Consider the following 13,815-nt stretch of genomic DNA (forward strand, 5'->3'; position numbering starts at 1 on the left):
ACACCTACTGCTGCGGGAGCACGACGGTGCTGTTCCTGCTCAGGGGAGGCAGAGTGCTCACAGCTCGCTGTGAATTCACACGCGGCATCTCCTCCGCACTCCTCCCCACAACGCCACTTCCAACACGTGCTGCTCACGAGGCAGCTGGGGAAGCCTGGAATTAAGTTGCTTTGTATTTCGGAGGCACTAAGAGCAGGTGTGCAGGTAATTTGAGCTGAAGAGGTCCTGGGCTATAAATTCACATATAAATTTCTGCCTTATTGCAAACTACCTTTTCACTGCAGACAAGCCTGCAACAGGGCCAGGGTTCCCAGGTTAGCTGCTGCACCTTACTCAAGCAGCCTGTTCAAGAATCCTTCTTGGCTGCTGCCTGAGCAACAAACCCTCCAGCATCATAGCATACCCCAATGCTGCAGAAATATATTTACACTGTAGCAGCAGTGCTTGGAGGGACAGGGTCATTCACGGAGCCACAGAAGTATTTCTTGCACTTTTTCTCTCCTATGGCCTTGTGGGACAGATCTAGCAAAGATGCAGCATGGCACTCAGAGCTCTCTCAGCTCCCTAGTTAGCAGTTGGTCAAAAAAATCATAGCCAAAACCATTACACCAACCCACAGAGAAAACCCCCAGCTCCCACCCCCATTAGGTGACTTCCTTAAAGAGATGAGACTCAAATCCTAAGCCCTGCTCAATGCTGGGTGGTCAAACAGGGCAGAGAGAGTCTAACAGCCTGTGACCTCTGCAAAAGTCACTAATGGGACTGAGGGATTAACATTGATTCTTTCATGCTACAGCGTGGAAAGGGAAGGGGGGGCGGATCTGGGATGATAAAGCAAATGCCCAACTATAATTCAGAAGCTTGCAACACAATCAATGGCCGCTTGCAGTTCCACAGTCCATTAGCACAGCCACAAACCTACACAACTTTCTCCTTGGAAACAGGAAGGTCATTTTAAAATTATCTCCCTTCAATTTCTGGTTCCTGTCGAAATTCGGCAGGGTCTCCTAACCCTACTGTGCCTGCTGAAAGGAAGCACACAGGGCTTCGCGTGACACATTCATCCTTCTTCCCTCACCTCCTTTCTCCACAGCAAACACGGAGGCTTTTGCCTGCCTTGGAACCTTTGACGTGTCAGAATAACATGGCTCATCTTCCATTTGAGAGGCATTTGGAAAGAAACGATTTCTTTTCCTCTATTAGCATAAAAACCCCATATGCCAATCCAATAAACCCAGAGTTATTACAGCATTGCCCAGGGAGGTGGGATTTGGCTCTTAGTTTCATCTCTTAGTGGGTTAGGCAAGGGCTACATCTACCAGTTTGTCCAGCATCTAATCTAAGCCTGGTTCTGACTCTGGCTTCCCTTACGGCTCAGTTATTTTGGCTCACCTGCACCTCGGCTTGCTCTAGAGGTGAGATGAAAATAGCTGCCTGCTTTTGGACAGGAATCACAAGGCTCATGTAGCTCACAGGCTAAATACAGAAATGGCACAAGCACTGATGCCTGAGGTGCTGGCGAAGTGCAACTCACACCAATCTGGCAGCCTGGTGTGCATGCCTGGGGAAGGTCATTTTTCCTAATTTTAGAATCACCCAAGGGCCAAACCCAGCCCAGATCTTCTCCATATGAAAGAGAAATGGAGAAGCCAAACAAAAGCTGGAGACAGAATTAAGCCAACAGTTCCACAGCCCAACTCAAAAAAAGCAGTGAACCAGTAAGTCCTCACAAGAAAGACAAGCACCTACGAGTGCCTCCCCCTGCTGCCCAGCTCCCCAGTAGCACTCACCAGCGCCTGCCATTTCCAAAAGCATCTTCATCACTTGCAAAAAGCTTGACCTGCTTGGCCAAGCACCATCCTGCCACCTACCTAGTTGGGACATAGGGAAATATTCCCTGTGGTATGCAGAGTGTCTCAGCACCAGGGAACTCTAACCTGCAGGTGGCTAAAAGCACGCACGTGTAATCTGACACAAAGAGCGATGCAGACACAGCTCATGGACAGACAGACTCCCCTCCAGGGTTTTACTTGCAAGGTGAGGAGTGAGACAAGCCCTTGGGGAGTTCTGAGAAAGTGGAGGGTTTTGTAATGGCTGCTCTAAGAATATTGTAATCATGCAGTAATTACAGCGCATCTCAAATCAACCAGGCAAATTACATCGTTATTATTATGACTGTCACCAACCTTGCATGGCAGGGACAGAGAGGCAGGCCATCCCTTGCCCAAGGAGGGAACAGGGCAAGGAGAGCATCAACAGAGCTACAGCACAGATCCATCACAGTCCTTTCAGGCCTGTCCAACCCACGCAATGGCAGCCTGGTAGCTTCCTCACGTGACTAGGACCACATCTGTACTTTCCTAGGCTGTATCTCAAGGTACAACACTTAATTAGTCGGGTTGATTTTACCTTTTTTTTTTTTTAAATTAAACAAATATCATCAAGCACAAGAGCAGCCCTTGTCATTTGATTGAAACTGTCAGTCTTTCAAATGTCATTCCTACAGATGACTAATCTTTAAAAACAAGAGTTACTAAACTCTTTGACTCAGCTGATAATGAGCCAGAGCAGTAAGGATGGTTGAGACAGAGAGGGAGAAATCAGTGCTGCCTGCACTCAGAAGGGCTCAGTGCTGCATGTGGCCCTTTTAAAGCCTTTTTGCAGCTCAAGGAACTGGGGCTTCCTGACAAATGCAGAGTGCAGGCTATGAAAATGGGGGATGTGGCACGTCTGTGAGGACATCTCGGCACACTTGCTCCTCCGAGTTGCTGTCACGTTGACAAAAAAGAGAAGAATTTCCTCTTTCAGTGTCTCTGAATGTGCTGGTTTTCTCAGTGCAGAGTGAAGACCTCATTTCATTCTGCCTCCTCTGCAGGCTCCCTTTTGAACAGGCTTCCCTGGATGCCCTGATCCTCCATTTTCCCACGTCTTCCCAACGTAACACCGCTTTGGGAAGCATCCCAAGATTTACAAGCCAAAAGTGCACCATAGTGTTAGCAGCAGCAGAGTGCATGTGCTGATCCCAACCTGAACGCAAACACTCGCCTACTCTGCAACCACTTTCCCCCCACAGACTGAGGTCTCAGCCCTGGGTTGGATTGTTGCATAGTTCACAGTTTGCTCTGTAAGAAGAATGACTCAGGCTGTCGGGTAAGTTATTAACTTCAGCAGCCAGAGTCTCTTCCCATTAGAGCGTTATGGCACAAGATGCCTGGGTGAGACGAAAAGGATTGCCAGGCAGAGCACAGAGTGCACGAGACAGCGATGAGAAATAATGTTGGCAGCATTATTAAAAGATAAATTGGAGGAAGAAGGGAGGTGTATGTGTGGGGTGACAGCTTCAGAGGATTGTAACAAATCCTTTGCCACCAGGGGCTTCACAGCCGTCAAATTTCCCAAAGCCAGGGGACAGGGCAGCGGCAAGGAGACAGCTTAGGTCCCCCTGCTCCACAGGTCAAAGCACCCGTTCCACACACCTGTCTTGCTACTGCAAAACCCCAAAGGTATTCAGCAGCAATACATTTACAGCATGCAATGTCTTCCTGACCCCCACAGCTCTTCGCATGATTGTGGTGACAATAATCCCAGCACTCTCACAATGCCATGGATAGTTACTCCTCCGCAAAGGGCAGAAATTGGCAGCTCCCCCTCCTACCGTCCTTTGGCCTTTATTTATAGAAAGGCACCTTTTATTGCCATTTTTGCTTCTTCCTGAGGCTAGTCTGCCAGGCTCGAGGCAGAGACAGTATCTACACCTCCAGGATCCAGACAGCTCCACCTTGCTGCCAAGGGATTCATCGTCGAGTAAATTTATTCACAGTTACGCCTGCCAGGCCCCCTTCACAATACTCTTGGCTGAATACTGGCTGCTTGCACTTGGAGAATATCAGAGCTGAAGTAACTAATAACTTAGAGTAACTAACTCCTGTCTAAGGTAGATGTGTCTTCAAACTGAGCCACCCAAGAATGAGCTGAACTCTCATCACATTGCTTCACAGTCTCTTTTAACAATCTCCTGCCACGCCTGAATCTCGCTGCTCAGACCAAGCTAGCCCATATGAATCTATCAGCATCCTTCCCACTGCCCGAAGAGCCTACCACTGTACAGACACCTCACATGCACACCAAAAGCTTCCCACGCAGGTAGAGTTGTCCTGGCCCCCATCCTTACCGCTCAGATTCCACCCAATCTTTTCGACGCTCCCAATTGTAGCACTTGCAATTTTTTTCCTGGTAAAAATCATGCCAGAAACAATGCTCATCTCACTGACAAAGAGAAACAAATACTTCCAAACCCTCACAGGAGGTCATTCCAGGAGCTGCACGCTCTCTGAAAATGAGTATGTTAGAGTCATGCCTTGTGGATGTGCCACTATTATAAGAAAGACACTGGAAGAATTATTCATTAGTAGTGACTTCTGCAGCTCTAATCTCCATAACCAGCTGCCGTTCATCCAAGTGGATCACAGCCCATCTGAATAAACCTTTGAATGCCCATACAACCCCACAGCCAAAGTCAGCCCCTCCTGGGGCATTGCATCCCTGAAGTTACTGCAAGAGCTGAGGATGGGAAGGATAGAACATTCCTGTATCTCACCAAGGCTGTAGGGAGCATGCAGACAGAGTGCCATAAACTGGCTGGCAGCCTTTCAAGGGTGGCAGGCTTGTGCCAGATTATACTTCTCTCTCCCAAATTAGAAGCAAAACGTGCCACTAGAAAGTCAGGTGAAAGCTGTCTCTCAAGGAAGCAAGAGACTGCCTCTCAGTACCACTGCGTGAGGCAGCATCTTAAAGCATCCTGCTAATCTGAGCACAGCCATTGCCTCCCAAAAAAAGCCGCAGCTCTCAGGGTCCAGCCTTGCTTTGTGCTGTCCCAAACCTGCCTACTTGCCCTGGCAGACACACGTCATGGGTTGCTGGCCCCCCCCACCAAAAACTGTGCTAGGATTTAATCACAGCACCATTCTCCTCCCATTCGCACAGTCACACCAAGCCCCTCACAGAGGCAGATAAATGGTATCATTACAAATATTTACCTTCCTCAGCCCCAGAGCCTGAGCTAGGCAGTGGTAGACGCTGACTGTAGGAGATGTGAAAAGACCAAACGTGCACCCTCTCTGCCTCAGTCACATGGGTTTACCATCCAAATGCCATCCCTGCACAGTCCTGCCAGGCTTACAGCATCCAGCAAGCTCCCAGTTCAGAACAGGACTGCAGCTTACTCCATATGTCTCACTCCCTCCTTCAGAGACCCAGCCTACTCACAGATCTGCCTCTCAGCAACCATCATGTGCATCTATTATTCAGAAGAAATATCAACTTATTCATGAGCCAAAATAGGTTCCAGGTACCGCACCCAGTCTCTAACAAAATTCCTCCTGCAAAGCTGCTCTTTTCTCAGCCTGGACTGAAGCGAGAAGAGTGCAATGCTGCTCTTGCTTTGATCCTTCCAGAGGGTTTTACAGCTTTGTTACGGTGAGGGACAGGAGTTAACAACCCTGTCAGGCCGCTCCCTCATCATCTGGTTAATGTACCTCGTTAATGGCTACGGCACAATATAGCTCACCTCCTGTACACTCCACAAACTCCAACCTTTCCCGTGGGCTTGCAGTTACAGTTCCCCACAGGGACAGAGGGATGGGCAGGACAAGGAGGGCATGGGAAGCGTTGTGGTGCCCACAGGAGGACAGGGACTTATGTAGCACATTATCACGGGCCCCTGCAGAGCTATTCACGGACCAGGAAGGCATCTAGCTACAGCAGGCACACAGGGGCTCACACGAAATAGCAGTTATGGGTCCCTTCCATCAAGTCAATCTGAGTGTGGCAGTGCTGGACTGCTCAGGACAGTGTAATAGCTGCCCTGGGTTGGACAATGGCTCCTATGCTCAATGAGACAGTGTGAATGATTTCTTTCAGCATTGCCCCTCATCTACACATACAGAAAATCTTTCCATAGGTGCTACTCCTTTGCTGATGACAGGCAAGGCTGGCTGGGCAGGCACAGAGAGCAGGAGGCAGGAGAAAACATGCAAGCTCAGTGCATCTCTTGTTGCACTGTGAGCATCCGCAGCCGTTCTAAAAATGAGCAGAGCACGTCAGTGCAGACTGCAAAAAAGGCCCAAAATCCTGCATTGGAGCACCCGAAAAAGTACAGCACTCTGATGTACTTCTCCTGTGCAGGGATGGGCTGAAGGCCTTGGGACAGTGGTTCCCACAGTACTAATTCCTACCATAAGACTGTTGCATCAGTACAAGGGTAGCACTACATTTTTGTGGTTGGATGGGGAAGACATGAGCTGAAGCTGGAAAAAGCTTACTTGGATGCACTAGCCAGAAGCACTGCAGGGCCATCGGTGTCTCAGCAGAGCTCAGCGTTTACTCTCCGTGTCACAGTCTATGGGATTCAGATGGAATAATCATAGAAAATCATCTAGCCTGGTCCCGTGTGGCCAGAGCAATGTCACTCCCCAGCGCTTGCTGGCTTTTGCTCATTCCCTGAGAAGCTGGACTCCCCCGTGGACTTTCTCATGCAGCCCCCAGTAAGTATAGTCCTGGCCCCCACAGGGCCACCTGCGTTAAGAGCAATGCATTGGTACACATCTCTCCTCTAGCTTTAAAAGCCACTGAACAGATGGAAAAACAAAGGACAAAGTCTAAGGAGTTCAGCCAGAGCGCTTCAGCACCAAGGTGGTATTTATAGACAAGCTGGGGCGGGGAGGTAACCCAGGCACCCACTCCACTGTCTTGAAACTTGCGTTTCTCTGCAAGAGGCCACGGTGCGCTGCTCTGAGGTGGTGTTACTCGTGCAGGTTGCTCAGCACCCACACACGTATGCAGCCAGACCCACTCATTCACACCAGCACACAAAAGCATCTTAGCCCTCACTTTGCGCCACCAGGCCAGGGGAAGAGTATGGACTATGCAAAACTACAACTTATCGGAAGTGGGATCCTTCTCCTACTGATGGTGGTAAGAGTTACGCTTTTTATTCACTGAGAGCTGGAGTGGGCCCTGAATCATGCTGGCATTATGTTATGATAATGCTGGAAGTATTATAAACGCTTTGCGTGCCAGACAAATCCTGGAGCAGGCTTCCAAATCCCCTCAAAATCCCCACTTGCGTCTCTACATTCATCCATTCATGAAATCCAGAGCAGAGCCTCAGCACCCATCCTTTTGCTCCTGGTCTCTTTCCAGCTGAATGGAAGGTGAGGCAGAGTCAAGGTATTTCTTCTGGATTAGCGTTCTTTTGTCTTTCAGGTGCCAAATCTGAGGAAGAAACTGCGCTAGGGCATTTAAGAATGACATCCAGGAAGGCAGCTGAGACAAATCCCATGCCCCTTTCTCCTGTCAAAAAGTGAAGCGTGTCTCATTCTCCACAAGCTCCGGCCCCCGTAACCACAGCGAGCTGCGGCACTGCAGAAACTGGGGCTCCGCCACTCACACAACGTTCAAGAGGCTGGAGGAGATCTTTGTGCTGCAGCTGCAGTTGTGGACATCTGGCTCCAGGTGAATTCCTACCCACAAAAGGTCAGATGAGAGCTGCACCGGCCTCGCAGCGCCCATCCGCAGGGGCCTAGGGTGGGAGACACCCACCCCTGCAGTGCCATAGGTGTAGGTCCCCCCAGCAGAGCTCGCCGTCTAGATTCTTTTTGCAATCAATAGCGAGAATTCATTTGGCCTATTTTAGATGAATGCCTTCAGATCAGATGAGCTGCAGCCTGGAAATGCCCATTTCTCTTTACTATGCAGCTGAACCTACACAAGCCAACATCTGCATCTTCAGTACACTTAAGCAAAGGGTTTCCCACCTTTCTGGGGGGGTAAGCAGACTTCGTTCTCTGAGCTACAGCTTTCAATTCCCTATCCACTGGGCTTTGACAGAGTTCCCAGATGGCAGACAGCACAGAAGAGCAAGTTCTTCTGGCAACCCAGCCCACAGATCTAGACTGCACAAGGCAGGAATGGAAGGAGAGAGTCTGAACTCTACTTTCCAGGTTGCATGAGCAGGGCACCAGCTGTTGTTATTTCAGAGAAGATAACCAGTCTCCAGCAGACACTGTGGAAGGAACTCGGGGATCAGCAGGCATCTCTCTTCTGTGAGCTCTGCAGTGCATACATGTCTTTGCAACAGCCCGGAGCTGAACGGAGAGAATTCTCAATCATGATGTGAAGATGTAAATCCCCTCCCCAGAGGTTTCAGAGATGGGCTTTTTTTAATGCCTTTCTGAAGATTGTCCCATTCTAACTGGCATAATTTCTTCTCTGGGTTCCCATATCTTCGCCAGGGGACTCCCTATGTGATCACAGGCCAATTACCTTTCCCTTGACAGCATTTGGGTACCCTTCCATCAAAACCAAGCATGCAGTATTTTCTTTGCCCATCCTGTTTACTTGCATGCTATGCTCCAGTGCAGACCAGATGTTCACAGAACCAAGGACTCTGGAGTATCAAACCACGTGTCAGGAACTAACAATAAATAGTATTCCAGGGCAGTGGACAGGCTGGAGCTGGGCCAGCAGTGACCAATGCATTAACACACACTTTGAGAGCTAATACATCCCCTGCTCTTAAAGAACAGCACAAGAAGCGCAGGAAGCCTTGTACAGAAGCTTAGCTCTTGTCCCATCTCTAGGAAAATAGCTCAGATCCAGGCAGGAGGGGGATCTTGAGCATTTCCTATTTATTCTGCTGTCACTGCCAAGTTATATTCAATAGTGACTAATACACTGTATTACTTAGAGCACTTGGGGGTGGGCCATGTGTCTAGATCAGGATATGAAGATTAATTATGGGCCACACCCTGTGATCTCCACTCAGCAAAGCCCTTATTAGCTTCTGAAGGTGAATCCAGCCCTGACGTCAACTTGCCAAAGCAAACACAAACAGTGGGGTCTCACCTGAGAAAAAGGAAGAATCTATCCTCACTCTTCAGACCTTATGCTTGGCAAAGATCACTTCTCTTGCCAGCAGAGAAGCAAAACACCAGCAGGTAACCGATTCAGGATCTCCACAAGCAAAGCATAAAAGACAACACGTTACAGAGAACAAGGACCCATGAAAAAGACACTGTAGAGGGCCCTTCCAATGTTATTGCTTCCAGAAGATGCTTTGCCTTCGGGTGCGTTGAAGCCACACCAAATGCACCTCCAGCCATACCCCCAAACAAGACTTACAGCTACAGCCCACCTAACTTTTGAAGGCTACTGCATGTAATGGAGGGCTGCAGAAAAAGTGGAGGGCGAGAAAGCCACAGAGGGCATCACCCACAGAGAAAGATGCTGACCAAGGCCTGCTGGTCCCCAGAAGTCAAAGATCTTGCTGGTAAGCCCATATGAAAAGCAGCCCTGGAAGCCAGGCAGCCTCTGGCACTGCTCATCCCTGCAAGACAAAATGCACAGGGATGCAAGGAAGGACCATATCCTGTCTTCCTATGGATTCAAATCTGCCCACTGGGTTTTGTTTGAAGAAACAAAACTGCTTTTGTGCAACTTTTTTTTGAGCTAGTAGAAACAGAACAAGGGCAAGAGAGAGCAAAAGCATTGCAAAAGGCAAGTCTCCAAGAAACACTAAAAAATGAATTACAACATTTGCCCTAGTGTCCCTTAAAAGACAGTTCTTTTAATTTCCCAAGGTTTCTGCTTTTGCAACGTGAGGGTGCTGGAAAAGATTAAAAGGGCAGACACACTGTTTTCCTTTCAGAAAGCATTATTTTGACATTGAGCAGCCAGCTTCACACAAGGGAAGAGCGTGTGCTCACACTTCGTTACTGGAAGATTTCTTTGTCGGCTTAGGCCAGACCTCCCTGCTACAGCAATTGCTTACCAGAAAAATGCAGCATTTGTGAGCATGCTAAAAATGGACAAGGCCCTGCACATTGGAGGTGCTTGGTGCTCTTCTTGCCTCGGAAAACACATAATTGCAGAGCAAAAGACAGAAAGGTGCAGAACACCACTGCAGGTCAAGGGAGGAAAGAGAGCAAATCCAGGCATCGGTGTAGTTGGTTGGAGCTCTTTAGGACACTGCCCTGATGAGGACAAAGCCACAGGAGAACAGAATCACTGGCCCCAGTGACTATCAGGCCTGTGACACATCCACGGTGACAGTCCCTTCCTAGGGTTGGGGCATTATCCCCCCTTTGCATTCACTCTCCACCATGAGCCACCTCAATGGGTCAGGAAACTTTGGGATGCCAACTAACAAGTGGGAAAGCTCTCCCCCTTTCCCTCCTTGCTGACACGTGTGTGTGAAGGGACACCTTTACGGATACCCTCTCACTTTGCCGTCCTAGAGAACTGAAATGACGTGAGGCTTGGGTCCCCTCTTCTGCACCTTCCTCTGATCAGACTGGCTTGGAGGGAGCCAGCTCTCATTAAAGCTGTTACTGCGTTGCTAACGACTCCAAGTTCACAGTGCTCCGCTGGAGAAGCGGAATGCCTATGGGGCGCACAGGGAGGGATTTACAACTCAGCTGCATGAAATGGGAAAGTACTCAGAGCCGACATCACCAATTTCATTTTTCTTCCTCTGTCTTTCATACACCCATACATAATCAACCAGGAAACTAAAATGATTGGTCAGCTACCTTCCCATTCTAGTAGCATCCACTGTCCTGCTGACTTTGGCCATTTCCAAAGCTCTTGGCCCCTGTCACGGAATTAATCCTCCTGGGAGAAATATCCTTCTCTTTCACTGTCTAATTATTCAATTCCTTCACCAGAACATCCTCCACATTCCTCAATGCTTTGAAGCTGACACGGAAAACAGAGTCGGGTGCTACCTACAGAAAGAAGATATTTTACCCTCTTTTCCCAAGTGCCTCCATCTTTCCACACCTTTTTGTTCCCAACTCTGTCAGGTAAGTCAAGAAATCCCAGCCGCTGTAACCTTCTAGCCATATCTTGGTCAATTCACTCACATTGGAGATCTGTGTACAGAGAAGGACTAGTTACACGAACAAGGCAAGCAAGATGCATCTTGGGTGAGTTAGGAGAATTTCCTCATACGAGCAAGGATTACTCACAAAACAAAAGAATGGCTTGAAGCTCCGCTGTGCTTTTACACAGCCCTTCTTCCACATTTATGCGCACGCACAAACACACTCAACCCCAGTCTTTTATACAAGTTGGTGACACCTCACTGTAGATAGTCAGGGACACTAGCAATTTAGACAAGTACGTACAGACCTGCGCAACAGACTGCATAGTCTCTTTCAGTCCATCACACTGGACCATAAGCTCCTTAGATGCGTATACAAGCTCTTATGTCAATTGATGGCACGCTGGGGCTCATGACTTTCTGCACTGTGTGCACGTAAGTGGGGACTTCTGTGACACGTCATTATCTAAGTAACCAAAGCAAATGCTGCCTAACCCCATGCCAAGACCCATCAAGAAGCTCCTGAAGGCAAGGGGAGGAGGGGGTATCTGACAGATAGCAAAGAACAAATGGATATTGCAACAACAAGATCCTGCCAAAGATAGTGAGGGACACCCAGCCAAGACCTCTACTTGCTGGGATTAACTGGATATGGGCTCCATGGCTGTAAACATCAGGTTCTCCTCAGTGCACTCCCAAACATCTGGGCTAAGCCATCTCCCAATACTATTTGAAGTTGCGCTTTCTGGTCTGACTGAGAGAAATTAGGACTTTCAGGGTCAGAGACCCAGGAATTGAGTCAGAGAGAGGCCCAGCAGGGAAAAGGAAAGCATCATTTGTGGACAGCTTCATTGATCACCATAGACTTTCTCCCCCATAATCACTATTTTTCTTCCCCACCCACTCCCACAACATAACATCACACAGAGATCACCCCTCAGATGGCAAAGCATCGCTCAGCCATCTCCTATCCCTCCAAAAGATAGCACTCAGAAAGCTTTTCCCTTTAAGCAGCCTCAAAGTTGGCTCTCACCACTGCTGGCACGGATGAAAGGGATTTCAGTTCCCCCTCCTCCTAAATCCCATCCCTTTCTGTTGCAAAGAAAAGGCAGAGGATGACCAAGGGAAGAGAAAAGCAACTCTCAGTTGCCTCTCACCTCCCTCCCGTCTTTCTGCACGGATGCACCGGTGGGATGGAAGGGCACTGGGCCATTGTAGCCCCCACGCAGCTTCCCCAAGAGCCACACGCAAGCCCACGAGGGGACCCCCACAGCAGGTGCAGGTCTGGGAGGGCAAGGCTGGGAGCACAGTGCTCCTGGAGGCGAGACAGGGGCATATTTCCCCATAACCCAGCCAGCCTTCCCCCGGCAAAGCAGCTCGGTGTCCTCAGGCACCCAGCCTGAAAAAGGGGGGGGGCAAAGTGATCTCCAGCACTGCAGCCCCCGGGACCCATTCTGCATTCTTTAAATACACTGGGAGGGGTAGAAAAATCCCTTTGAGTCTTCCCTGCTTCCTCCCACTCCCTGCCTGCTGCATACACACATACACCACCCCCCCCCCCACCCCTGTGCATAAAGGATCTCTGTCCTGCTCAGCTCAGCCATGCAATGCCTGCAAGAAGCAAGAGTTACCTTATTCCCATAGCCTGAACCGCCTTCTCTCTCCATCGTGGCTGGGAAGCTGCTCCCATTCATGCTTTAATCCCTGGGAACAGAGGTACGATTCAAAGCGGCTGTTCACCCACCGGAGTCGGCTCCCCCCAGCAACCTCCTCCTCCTTCTCTCCTCCCTTTTTCCTCGTTTGTTGGGTCTGGAATTTTTTAATTTTTTTTTACGTATTCTTTCTTAATCCAGGCAGCAAGCAAGACATTCCTTCATCGCTTCTTTGCCTCCTCGTTTCACTTGCAAAGAAACAGCATTGGAGAGCTCCTTCCTCCTCCACTGCCTCTGTGGACCTCCGGTTCCCCAGGTCTGCCTTTCTGCAGCGTGGCGTTAAGGGAAAGAAAGAGAGTGAAAGAGAGGGAGGGAGGGAGCGTGCAAACAGGGAGGAGGAGGAGGAGGCCAACGGGGTGCGGGAGGAAGGAGCCAGAGCGTGGCTGGCTGCTTTGTATCCAGAGCAGTGCTGACAGCCCCCTCCCTCCTCCCTACCAGAGGAGGACCTGCGCTGCTAATGGTCTGTACCAATTTATTCCACTTAGGCAGGGGCACTTCTCCCTGCGACGGGAGGAAAAGCCGAGGAAGGCTCCGAGATGGCCCCTTAAGGAATTGGTTCCTGCTCTCCTCGCTCCACGGCATCACCCACCGAGTTTGCAGCCACAGGCTGGGGGGGGACGCTCGCCCAGCTCAGCAGGCGAACGGAAAGTGTGAGGCTAGGAAGGGCTGGGCGTGAGGGAAGGGTCTTGCTGGTGAGGTGGCTCAGCACCTCTCTGAGAGAAAGCAGTGACCATATGCGAGGTGGAAAGCGAGGTTCCCCTCCAGCCTCTCAGGAAGGCAGGCTGAGCTCTGCTCCACTTTCTGCATGCCCACTTTAGTGGAAGGACCCTCTGCTCCTCATCATGCATGCCTCCGTGCCTGGACTGATGGCTCCCCAGCTGAATCCACCTGGGCTTTGCAAGTAGTGGGTACCGCTCGTTAGATCTCATGCAACTCCCCTTCTGTCTAGCACCATGTCTTTCAATGGCCCCACTCAGCCATCCCTACCCCAACAGCGAGGTATCCCCATGTCCTTCCCGGCAGCTGACGAAGGGCCCTGGCACTGGCAAAGGACAGCAGGAACGTGCTTCCCCCCCATGGGAAGGAGGCTCTGGATGTCACTAGGGCTGTCCCTAATCTGGGGACAATTGCACCAAGCCCGGTGGGCAGACAGGACGTTTCTGTGACCTGCAGGACCCTAGAGATACTCCCTCCCTTCATAGGGACCACCTGGAGGATGAG

General features: G+C 50.0%; 1 protein-coding gene across 1 annotated transcript in view; it reads right to left on the reverse strand.

The window, feature by feature from the left end:
* Window positions 1–12,585, reverse strand: part of B3GAT1 (beta-1,3-glucuronyltransferase 1) — a 34,890-nt gene extending 22,305 nt beyond the window's left edge. Inside the window, exon 1 of the mRNA XM_010581417.1 lies at window positions 12,514–12,585. The gene's annotated coding sequence lies outside the window, so the exon portion shown is untranslated. The remainder of the gene's footprint in view (window positions 1–12,513) is intronic.
* Window positions 12,586–13,815: the final 1,230 nt, after the last annotated feature.

Source organism: Haliaeetus leucocephalus, unplaced genomic scaffold (genome assembly GCF_000737465.1).
Source record: "Haliaeetus leucocephalus isolate CR32 unplaced genomic scaffold, Haliaeetus_leucocephalus-4.0 Scaffold773, whole genome shotgun sequence".
Classification (NCBI taxonomy): Eukaryota; Metazoa; Chordata; class Aves; order Accipitriformes; family Accipitridae; genus Haliaeetus; species Haliaeetus leucocephalus.